We start from the raw sequence: 12,773 nt of genomic DNA, 5'->3' as shown, positions 1-12,773 counted from the left end.
AAATTTTGGCCTAAAAACTGCCCGGGGGTCTCCAGACTCTTTTTTTTCGAAACCTACTCAGGCAAGGAAACACGAATCGGAAACTAGATGGATCTCGAAAACAAACCTAATATGAAAGGAACTCGGATTGGTGGTGGATATATGGTGGTGGTATAGGGAAGCGATGGTGGTAGCGGTGGTAGTATATGGATATGGATCGGTGGTGGTATATGGATACGGATTGGTGGTGGTATATGGATACGGATTCAGAGCGGTGGCGGATAAGCGGTGGTGGTAGGTGGCAGGGGCGATGATGATGGTGCGGTGGCGGCGTGACAACTTATGACCAGAACTCGAAACTCTAAAAGACTAGACGCTAAGACCAGCAACTTGACACGACGGTGCAACCGCAAATTCAACAAAGCAAAATACTGAAAATACTATGCAAAGGCTCAGATTGGTTCGGATAGGATGAACTAACCCTATTTTTTTGGCTTTTTCGTGGACTATAGGTATGAAGAACAGACTCGATCTAAACTACGAAAAACTGTAAAATCTCATCGAGCAACCTGGAAATCTGATACCACTTGATAGAGCCAAAGGTGTCCCGATGTTTCGATGAGATGTTGGCTATCGTTTTCTGTGGGAGTCGACCTTGACGATCCAACTACGAACGTGCGAGACGTCGCTCCTTAGCAATCACTAAACCAACTTCCAAGGGTTATTGACCATGCCAGAGCACGATCAACCTGACCACGAAGGTATGTTTCCTGCGAGCAAACGAAGAACAAGCAAGAAACTAAGATTGCAATCTGGATATTGCGAATATAAGAGGAAAGCTTTATTAATGAAGGTGGGGTTCTGTGACGCCTTTGTCTGGTCGTTGAACACAAACGAAGTACGCGAAGTTGCAGCTATGGCGAACTTTTAATCTAAACAAAACCCAAAGTCTAAACGGTGCCCTAAGGGCTGTATATATGGAGGAAGAGGGGGGAATTTCGTGGCCCTTGGGGAAGGGGTCCGAAACCAACCCTATCTCTTGTTTCCCCACACATACGGACTCTAAAAACAGCCTATACTTATGTATTTCGAAATTACATGGGCCTGGTCCAATAATAAGGTGACGCAGCACCTAGAATAGTCTCTGGACGAAATTTATGAAGTGGCATCTTGTATATTTCGTCCAAGGCTTCATGCACTCATTATGGTGGCTTCAAAGTCCTGAAATCATCACTTGTAACTCCGTTCTTGTTCCCCTTGCGCATGCCATCCTCTCCATGATTGGTCTTGCCAGGCCCTTCATTTGTAAGCAAAACAAATGTATCCAATTTAGACAGCATCATATTCTCATGAACATTAGAATCATTACCAAGAAACGAACGTACCTGAAAATTTAATTGGTGTGCGTGAGCTCTAGTAATTGGTCAAGTATATGTAGCAGTAGGGGTTGTGGGTGCAACAATGGTATTGATGTCCTCATCAATAAATATTTTTAGTAGGTGCAGTAGGTTGAGGAGCAACTCTTCGTGCTTCCAGTCGAGGTGCAGATACCCTCAACAAACCCCTTAAAGGATTGTTTTCCATAATGACAAGTGACAGTAAATTTCAGCATCTAATATAAATGTTTCCTTACCAAATTCCACTCACCAAAGGCGCTTCACTCCCCGGCAATGGCGCTAGAAAAGAGTCTTGATGACCCACAAGTATAGGGGATCAATCATAGTCCTTTCGATAAGTAAGAGTGCCGAACCAAACAAGGTATTGTCTGCAAACACTGAAATTATTGGTAACAAATAGTTTGGTAGCAAGGTAATTTGTAACGATCAAACGGTAACAGAGGTGCAGCAAGGTAGCCCAATCCTTTTTGTAGCTAAGGACAGGTCGGAATGGTCTCTTATAATAGGCAACGCGTTCTTGAGGACACACAAGAATTCCATCTAGTCACTTTCATCATGTTTGTTTGATCCACCTTCGCTACTTCTATAATTTGATAAGTGGGTGGATTGGTGCTTTGGTTCTATTCTTACTTGAACAAGCCCGCCACTTATGATTACCCCCTCTTGCAAGCGTCCATAATTACGAAAGAAGAATTAAGATAAATCTAACCATCTGGATCCAAATCAGCCCCTTACGGAATAGCGCATAAACTAGGGTTTAAGCTTCTGTCATTCTAGAAACCCATCATCTAATAACTACTCCACTATGCCTTCCCTTAGGCCCAAAGATGGTGAAGTTTCATGTAGTCGACGTTCACATAACACCACTAAGGGGATCACAACATACATATCATCAAAATATGGAACGAATACCAAATTCACATGATTACTTATGACAAGACTTCTCCCATGTCCTCAAGAACAAAAGTAACTACTCACAAATCATATTCATGTCCAAGATCAGAGGGGTATTGAATATCATTAAGGATCTGAACATATAATCTTCCACCGAATAAACCAACTAGCATCAACTACAAGATGTAATCAACACTACTAGCAACCCACATGTACCAATATGAGGTTTTGAGACTAAGATTGAATACAAGAGATGAACTAGGGTTTGAGACGAGATGGTGCTGGTGAAGATGTTGATGAATATTGGTCCTCCCACGTTGAGAGGGTTGTTGATGATGTTGATGGCTTCGATTTCCCCCTCCCGGAGGGAAGTTTCCCCGGCGGAATCGCTCCGCCAGAGAGCAAAAGTGCTCCTGCCCAGGTTCCGCCTCGAGGCGGTGGTGCTTCGTGCCGAAACCTTCCTTTTAGTTTTTTCTAGGTCAAATGGCATCATATAGCAGAAGATGGGCTTCGGAGGCCTGCCAGGGACCCCACAAGCTCAGGGGGCACGCCTGGTGGACTCCCGTTTATTGATTCTTTCACCAATATTTTTTTTATATTTCAAAACAATTCTCCATCAATTTTCTACTCATTTGGAGTTGTGCAGAAAAGGTGTCTCCGATATAGCCCTTTCCGGTCCAGAATTCGGACTACCGGCAATCTCCCTCTTCATGTGATACTTGCAAAATAAGAGAGAAAAGGCATGTGAATTGTATTATAAAGTGAAATAACAGTCCATAATGCAATAAATATTGATATGAAAAGATGATGCAAAATGGACGTATCAATTACCTTTGTCGAGTTCCCAATCTTCAGAGTTGCGTTTAATTCTTTCCAGAAGACCCCCTTTGAATTCAATAGTTTTCTTCGTAAAGGAACCAGTAGAAGAAGAATAGAGCATGGGTTGATCATTATGAGAAAGCCAAGCATAAAAGTTTTGTATAATAATTTATCTTGAGAGCTCATGATTGGGGCATGTGTACATCCTGGACTTAGGCCTCCCCCAAGCTTGAGATATACTTTCTCCTTCACGAGGCTAAAAATTATATATATAATTCCGATCACGATGAACCAGAAGCATGGGATAAAACTTCTGATGAAATTCCAATTTCAATCGGTTCCAATCCCACGTCCCAATATCATCCAATAGCCTATAACATTTCAATGCCTTTCCCTCCAAAGATAAAGGGAAAACATTCTTCTTAACTCCATCCTTGGATAAACCTGCAAGCTTAAACAATCCACAAATTTATTCCACATAGATCAAGTGCATATCAGGATGTACTGTTTCATCTCCTACATAAGGATTAGCTAGCAGTTTCTCCAACATACCCGAAGGAGTTTCATAATAAATATTTTCAGTAGGTTTAGTAGGTTGAGTGGCAACTCTTAGTACTTCTGGTCGAGGTGAAGATACCCCGAACAAACCCCTCAAAGGATTATTTTCCATAGTAACAAGTGACAGAAAATTCCAGCACGTAGTATAAATATTTCCTTACCAAATTCCATTTACCAAAGGCGCTTCACTCCCCGACAACGGCACCAGAAAAGAGTTTTGATGACCCACAAATATAGGGGATCAATCGTAGTCCTTTCGATAAGTAAGAGTGCCCAACGAGGAGCAGAAGAAAATGAAAAGAGGTTTTCAGCGAGGTACTCTGCAAGTGTTGTAAGTAACAATGATAGATAGTTTTGTAGCAAGGTATTTCGTAACGGGTAATAAGTAACAATGGTAGCAAGAGTGCGGTAAAGCAGCCAGTCCTTTTTATAGCAAAGGAGAGGCCAGAACGTTCTCTTATGACAAGGAAAGCGTTCTTGAGGACACATGAGAATTATCATTTAGTCACTTTCATCATGTTTGTTTGATTCACGTTCGATACTTTGATAATTTGATATGTGGGTGGACCGGTGCTTGGGTGTTGTTCTTACTTGAACAATCCTCCCACTTATGATTACCCCCTCTCGCAAGCATTCACAACTACGAAAGAAGAATTATGATAAATATAGCCATAGAATGAAACATTCAGATCCAAATCAATCTCTTATGGAATAACGCATAAACTACGGTTTAAGCTTCTGTCACTCTAAAAACCCATCATCTACTTATTACTCCATAGGCCCAATGATGGTGAAGTGCCATGTAGTTGATGTTCACATGACACCACTAAAGGAAGCAACAACATACATCTATAATACCTAAATAGTTTATCCCCACTAACCTATTTCTCTTGACATGCAAGCTATCCACATCAGCAATCGACATGCAGCCATCCACCTCAGCTAATCTGCCACGTCATCAAGTTTTTTCTTTTATTTTTTTTCTATCCTCTTGGTCATTCCACGTTTTTTCTCTACAGAGGATTCCACACCGCACCGTTTTGTTGGGGGCGTTTTCTCCCCGAGAGGTTCCCCGTCTCAAGATTTCTCTTCCCCACTCCCGCAACCTCCTTTTTCAATGCAGCGCTTCCTCTTCTTCCCAGTTGCAACCTCTTGTCTTCACAACAACTTCTCCCCCACTTCATCTTCTCCAAAGACCATTAAATCACGGCACTGGAAATGATGCACCTCTATATTTACCCATCAATCGATCACATCAGAGCCATGAGATAGCGAGGTCGAGGTTCAGGTCTAGGTTGATGTCGAGGCGGAGCCACGGCTCGCTGGAGCAGTGGCCTTGTCAGTGGTCATGTCTGAGTCGTTCGCGTCACTGCTCGCAGCCGTGGCCTCCTCCTCCCACCGGTCGCTCGACAACATCAGACAACACCCGTCGCAGACTGCCCGCTCCTCGATTTGTCTATGTTGGTGAGAGAGCCCAACAGGTGTATTCCCAACCATATCCCGCCTTACGTGGCGAAAGCAGAGATCGGAATTATCCTGTCGAGTAATCCAAGCGGACAACCTCGCCGACCCCCGCGATCGCTAGAATCACGGCAAGGAGCAGGCTGACCCTTGCCACTGTAAAGTGAGGAGTTGTGCCAACCCCTTTTGCAACCGAGCTCAGCCAGCCTCGCTCCCTTCCTGATCTTCCAAATTTCGCTTCAATGCGGTCCAAAGAAAAGCTGAGAAAAATATGAGATTCTTTTCTGCTGCATCATTGGAAGATTTCATCCAAAATTTGCCGGGTGTTGTAGAATTGTGAGTATCTAGCATTTGATAAGGTGAGAATACTGTACTTTGTTTTCCTGAAGATGTCGTGTTCAGAAATTTTGCCATGGTATTTTGGACAGAGTCCTCACTGTTGTAGTTCAGTTAGAAACAAGCAACTACTTGTGCTTGCTTAACTCTTGGTTAATCACAACAATAACCTACAAAACAAATAATTTGGTTACCATGGGTTTCACGTTTTATCCACTGATTGTTGTTTTAGAGGATGTTGACAGGCAAACAATGGTGATAACAAAATAATTCTTAGGATAATATAGCGGAAGGACCAAAGAATCAAGTACAGTACAAAGGCAATGTTGTATACTTCACGCTCTTATGGCGAAAACACAAGGACCGATTAATTCATCTACTCATCAAGCCATCATATTTTCATTCAGTTTGATGTGCACACTTACAGTTCAGGCATATAGCGATTTTATACTAGAGATTTTGATAAAAAGTAATTCATTTTATCTGTAGCGATTGCAGTGTTCATGTATCACATAGTATAAATCGAGAGCTGTTGGCATTCTACATTTTAATAGAATATTTCATATTTCTTTTGGTTTTCTAAATCCCATTTGGCAAAATTAGCATAACATGTATGGCCTTATATTAGCTATCTCACCTTAATTTGTTGCACCTTTTTTGGTAGAAATCCATGATGGTTGATTAATGACACATATAAACATCCATGTACTTCAAACAATTGGCTTTTAACATGTATATCCTGAAGATGCATCTATATCCCTGTTTTCCACCATGGATAGTTAAACACTGAGAAGTTTATATTGTGACATATAATAATGTAAGGATTTTCTGTAGTCTGAAGCCCTCATACTGAATTAGCTTTGAGAGGTATGCTATTATGAACTCCCTATCATAGCTACAGCCAGCAACTACATTAGCTGAGCACACATGACATGGAGCTAGCCAAAGTAGGTCTGTAGTGCAAGACAGTCTCGATGACATTGATGGTGCAAAATCCGTCGTATTTCTCCAATCAATTGCTGTGTTTTTGGTGGCTCTTATCCAGTCATAGAAAATAAATGTATGCTTGTTGCTCATTAACAGGCTGGCAGACAAAGCAACTACAAATAATTATCCTAGCCAGCTTCACCATTATTTGCAGCCTCAAGTCCAGCCACAGAAAAAAATATGCTTGTTGCTAATTTTTTATAGTGATTGTCTGTGGAATGAAGGAATGATGGGCCGACAACAGTGTGCACATCCATGCTAAGCTCGGCACTGGAGTCAAGGATTTGACACAATTTGGATCAAATTAATTGCTATCTATCCAACGAATTGTCTCTCCAAGGATCTTGGTAATTCGTACCTGGCATCGGTTCTCTATGCTTCAGAAAGTGGAACGGAGCGACTAATGCCTTGAGGTCTTATTTATTATAATTATAGTCAATGTAGTTATGTTTACAGATTGTGGATATATTCTTTACGTATGGTACATTTAGTTTATTCTCAATACTTTTTCAGCAATCATTTTGGTTAAATTATCTATACGCCTGCCATAGCCATAGTGCATCTGGGATTAGTATTTCTCTTAGAGCCACGGTGCATCTGGGATTAGTATTTCTCTTAGTGAGAATTCACTCTGTTAACAGGACTGTCTTGCATTGCAATGGACTTGGCCTCGGATCAGATTGTTTGAACAATTTTTTATATTTTAGTGCAGCATCCCACAGTGCTTTCAGTTATTGAGAATTATCAGTTACTAGTAGACTGCCCGTGCGTTGCCACGGGCCAATAAATAAATTTATAGACAATGTTCATGTTCTCCCACAACCGAGCATTTTGCACGTAATGTTCATCCACAACACAAATGAAAGCATCTTCTTCTCTCTTCTCTTACAAACACCACATACCCCTCTAGCCGCTCTTTTCCGTTGAACTTGTTGTCTAGCACCTTTTCTGTCCATACATTATTCATCCTCTCAATCTATTGCCCCTTGACTTTGCATGTAGCTTCCATGACGTTGTTTTGTTGTCTTGAAACGGTACAAAAACAACCCGACCACGTCACCTTCTTGCTATTTTAATTCAAATCCAAAGAAGCTAAATCTAGTTGAATGCCCTTGCGTTGCCATGAAAGAACAAACTTATCTATGGAAACATATATCGAAATATGATTATATGCAGAGTGTACATCACATGCATATCACTATTTTGTGACAAATAGTTCTTGTCTATCTCTCGCTTTTCTCTAAATATGCTTCTCCAAGCATGCATTTCAATTTCCGCCCTCACCAAAATATCTACTTTCATGTGCTCCTTCAACCCCACAAATATGTCTTGTTCTTCCCCTCCACGAGATTCCCTTTGCATAGTTGTGTTGCACATGTGATCTTTAAAAACATGGCAAGTGAGTGGCATCATCAACATTAGTCATCTGCATTGGGCACTCAGGAAGAAGGTACAATCGGCTTCTCCGAACATATTTGATTCTGTCCAGGTGTTACTTTTCTATATTGACGAGTTCCGTATCGGAAGCGAATTCCAGGCTTCCTCTTGTTCAACACAAGTACTAATATTGAGATGGGAAACTTCAAGACATACATAGTTTCTTGCACAAATAATCTTGCCAAATCATGGAGCTTCAAATTTTCTACCGACAAAATCATCCGAGTGCATTGTATTGCAATGCCTAAGTAATACATACTGGATATCGAAATAGCGTCACCAAGGGTAGAAACAGACACGTAAGTTGGTGGCATGAGCTATATTAGCATACATAAATTATTTTTCTACACTACACTATTTATACAGCTTTGCTTCGCACGAATCCATAGTGAGTAGGGTTTATAGTCAATGCAAGAACAAACAGTTGAGAAACATATGGCCAAATCAAGCACTGCTAAAGAAATCATAGTATGACCCCTCCTATGTTAGCAGCCTAGTAAAAAAATTACGTAAAGAAAGAAGCTTCTAAAATGTGATAAGTATCTACTACTTCAAATGGCACAATCAGTTGAACTAACTAATTTAAACCTTAGTTCTTAACATTTTTAGCAAAAAGGAGTAGAACATAATCCTGATATTTGGACCATGTATACATTACACATAAGAATTGCCAGACGACTGATAATACCAACAAATTTAGACATCAATTTGAAAGAACCCAAACCTGACAGCTCACTTGGTAAATAACTGATCTTATTTACCTCTAGGAATGTATATCAAGTCATTTTTCCTTGACAGAAGTATGACACAACATCTAGAGAACAAAAAAATACTCCACAATTTTTCTATATTAACTTGTCCCTAATTAATCTTGTCCCTAATAATAGGACCTTTTTAAACATGTTGACTTTTTTAATATTGCCATATATTCATTAACCAAAAAAATGATGTAGCAACCTGAATGGCAGAACCAGAACAAGTACTCTGCCAGAAGAGAACTTCGATACCTACAAAATCCACTTTGGAGCTTCGAGTACATTTGCAAGAACACACGCATATCCAGGATGTTTAGTCGCTATATCATTTAGAAGAACATTTGTGTTCCAATTTATCCAGAGTAAGGACAACAGCTGAGAAGGGATATAAAATAGCACAGACAAATAGCAAGCTATCTGATGAACATTATATTTGTTGAGCCCATTCGTAGAGAAAAAACTTATTAAGTAATAAGAATAATCATACATGCATCATTTATGTACTGACAGATATGCCATACAATCATCCTGCATGCATGGGGGTAGAAAAACGAAATTGAAAGGACAAGTAAGAAACAGACCAATCACCTAAGATCTGCAAATGAGAAGTAGCGGAGCCTAGGGATTGTTTGAAGTACTGACCTCCTCTATGACAAGGAACGATGTTGAGCTTTGATGATTTAAAGTACTGTCCAAGAGGTATACTTGGAACTGAGCCGTAGAAACTTGGGGACGACCATCTATCATGCGGTTACCAGCGTGCTCAAGCCATTGCATCTGTCACCTCCATGATTGCCTCTCTTCCGCTACCACCGAATTGGATTTTCTTCTTAAGATATAGTGCTAAATCTTAATCATGCAATTAGCTAAGAATTACACTAATTGATTGGGAAAGGAAAAGAAAAAGTAAACCATCAAACCTGCATTAGTGCATCTTTCCTGACTCAAGAGCACGACACCAAGTAGACGAACACCTTTCAGGCCAGGGTAGAGCAAGGATCCTCCCAGGCTCCTTCGATGAAAGATGATTGGACTACAAAAGAAGTTTAACATCAGTAATGGAGAGGCCATCTACCTGTGCACTGTCAGTTACATATGTTACAGCCAAGTGATAGGGGTTCTTTTCAGAAAGAAAAGAAGATCGGTGGGGGTGTTTGTCGTGGAATTGTCACGGCAGATTTCCTAGTGTGAGGACTTAGTCGTGAGGCCAACGCATCTATGTGGTAGCTTGAGAGGGGTTGAGCGGAATCGAGAGACGCAACACAAGACAAGGATTTAGACAGCTTCGGGCCCCGGGAAACATCATCCGGTAACAACCCTACATGCTGTTTGTGGCTAGGTCTCATTATCATCACGAGGGAGTCGTCGTAAACCGGCTCTCCTAGTTGTGTCTAACCCTTAAGATTCTCTCCCCCCTCTTGGGGTGCCCTGCCCCTCCTTATATAAGTTGAAGGGGCGGGTTACATGTAGAGTCCAACTCGGATTAAGACTTAAACTATTCTGCCTTCTCTTCATGGCTTCTTAACATCTTGGGCTTCATAACGTCTCGGGCTTATTAACCCCAGGCGACTCTGTCTGCTGGGTTATGACTGTCAACCGGGTTATGACTGTCTGCCGGGTTATGATTGTCTATCGGGTTATGATTGTCTGCCAGGTTATGATGTGACTTAACATCCGCCGGGTTACCATCTGCCGGTTTACCGTCTGGCTTAGCCATCTGTCTTAACTGTCTGCCTTAACTGTCTGCCGGTTTACCAAGTCCCAGCCGGGTTATAACTCCGGCCGGGTCATACCGCGGGTATATCCCCGATAGTGTTCGTTAATTCGATGGAGGGCTAATGAAATGAAACGACCTACATACTCCCCTTTAATAGTAGATATTTTATTCTGTGCTTGTCTTAACAACGATGATTTAGTAGATATTCCATGTGGAAACCTGCAGGGCATCGGATTGAGGTACATCAACATTGACACTTTTTGAGGAACACTTAATTTTAGCTAACAGATAGTAGTACATGTCCGTTTCAGTGTAATTGGCAGTCTGCTACACCAAGAGCGAGACATCAATAACCAACTACGACTAATTGAGACAGTATATATCAACATTGGCGGATACATATATTGCCAAATCCCAGCAAAATGAGCGAGAAAAAAGGTGGCATTCAAGAACATCTAGCGGCCATCTCTTAAATGCTTGTAGCAAAATCTGAACAGTCTTTCAAAAATATCCTTCTCAAGATAAAAAACAAACTGGTCAAGATTACCTTTCATACACAAATACAGGAGTAGGAGTAGAACAGATGTGCTACAACCAAACAACAGCCCTGAGAAGCCTATTTCGAGGGGAAATGAACCGAAATGAAAACATAGATTCACGGCAGTTACATACCTCTCTTTTGGCGCTCATGGTGGTGCGCCGCCCCACCTTTGGGCTTGGCATAGTGGGAAACTTGGTCGCCACCGGAATCCAGGCCGGCCAACCTCGTCGGCATGCCCATCTTGTTTGCTCCAAGGGGAGACCATTGGGTAGGGTGCTCCATGGAGCCATTCCTATATGGCAAAAACACACAAGTACAGTGAGTCAGAAACCTCAAAAAGGGAAAAAAAATCATAAGGTAGGGGAAGCTCAGGGTGAAGTGAAGTTCCTTGCCTCAGGGCTATACTGCTTGAATATAACCTGAGAAAATGCATATTGTTCAAGTACAACATGGCTAGAGGAGGCATGAGTTTTTAGTGCCTCCCTTCATCCCAAATGCAGGGGCAAACCAAAGATGAATCCACTCCAAAGTTATGACGAGAAAGCTATATTGATCATGTTACAACATTTTTTAAACTCTTTTAACAAGCTTGATTTGTCTTTAGTTTTATCCGGTGTATGTCTTCTCTTCAAATTTATCCAGTTTACAACCCGTGAAAAACTCATATGTGAAACAGATAGCATACATAGATCAATGTCAAAATCTAAAGCAACACACAACTCAAAATAGATAGCACACGTCGATCAATCTATCATCTATGCCCAAACATATAGCACATGTACGTGGATCAATCTTGTTAGGAATAATATTTAGCACTGGTCTTTTATTAATTAGCACATACTAATTAGTGAACCAACATTAGCAATTAGCAACCATCATTAGCACTTGGATTTTGTTCAACACCTAACTAACAAACCTTGTAACCGACCTTACACCTTGTATAAATACTCAGATTCATCATCAATGAAAAGGTGCTGATTCATTCATCTATCTCTCGGTTTTTTTACTTCTAAACACATTATCATGCACTTTGCTCTCCAATTGAGCAATTTGACCGGGAAATAAAACAGAAGAACAAGGATGAACATGGGACTTCAGTCTACATCGATTTAAAGATCATCCTCGAACAAAACGGAGAGATCAAAACAAAATAAGAAACCAACTGATCATACTCCATACAGGAACTTGAAATTGGTCAGATTTTTCAACCAAGTAACCACAACGGATTGATCCTTGTTTTTCATCATTATCAGTGGCCAGAAATTAGGCAATGTTAGCATATTTTCATGGGCGAAGACAATAGAAAAGAAACGGACGAACAGAAAAGAAGAACAGAGCTTGTCGATCTCAAGAAAATAATAATAACAGAGATTACCTATTTAATCTTTGTGCATTTGATCTAGTATTCTTGTGATCAACCAATAATCTAACAATGGATTGCTTTTCCCATGTATGTACGTACTCACGCAAATCACAAGAAGAAACGATCGATCGTGTATTACCAAGAAGAGGCACGTCGCCATCCGGCCAGCGCAACTTCCCACGGCTCCTTGCTCAACTGGCACATGGCGTGGCGGCAGCCGATGGGTCGCTCCACCCTCCGGCGGAGCACAACCACGATCTGGGAGCGAAGCCCTCAGGCACGCGGCGACGTCACCTCGGCTCCGATCGCATGCGCACACGGGAGCCGGCGCAAGGTGAAGGAAATATGCCCTAGAGGCAATAATAAAGTTATTATTTATTTCCTTATATCATGATAAATGTTTATTATTCATGCTAGAATTGTATTAACTGAAAACTTGATACATGTGTGAATACATAGACAAACAGAGTGTCACTAGTATGCCTCTACTTGACTAGCTCGTTGATCAAAGATGGTTATGTTTCCTAGC

General features: G+C 41.2%; 1 long non-coding RNA gene across 1 annotated transcript; it reads left to right on the top strand.

Moving 5' to 3' along the window:
• The first annotated feature begins 4,549 nt into the window (after positions 1-4,549).
• On the top strand, positions 4,550-6,930 carry LOC141042374 (uncharacterized). The gene is made up of 2 exons (XR_012204895.1): positions 4,550-5,467; positions 6,656-6,930. It is a non-coding gene; the product is annotated as an uncharacterized lncRNA (long non-coding RNA).
• The last annotated feature ends 5,843 nt before the right edge of the window (positions 6,931-12,773 follow it).

The sequence above is a fragment of the Aegilops tauschii genome, chromosome 3 (assembly GCF_002575655.3).
Source record: "Aegilops tauschii subsp. strangulata cultivar AL8/78 chromosome 3, Aet v6.0, whole genome shotgun sequence".
Lineage (NCBI taxonomy): Eukaryota > Viridiplantae > Streptophyta > Magnoliopsida > Poales > Poaceae > Aegilops > Aegilops tauschii.
Note: the sequence above shows the minus strand (reverse complement) of the source record. Positions and strands in the feature narration are given on the sequence as shown.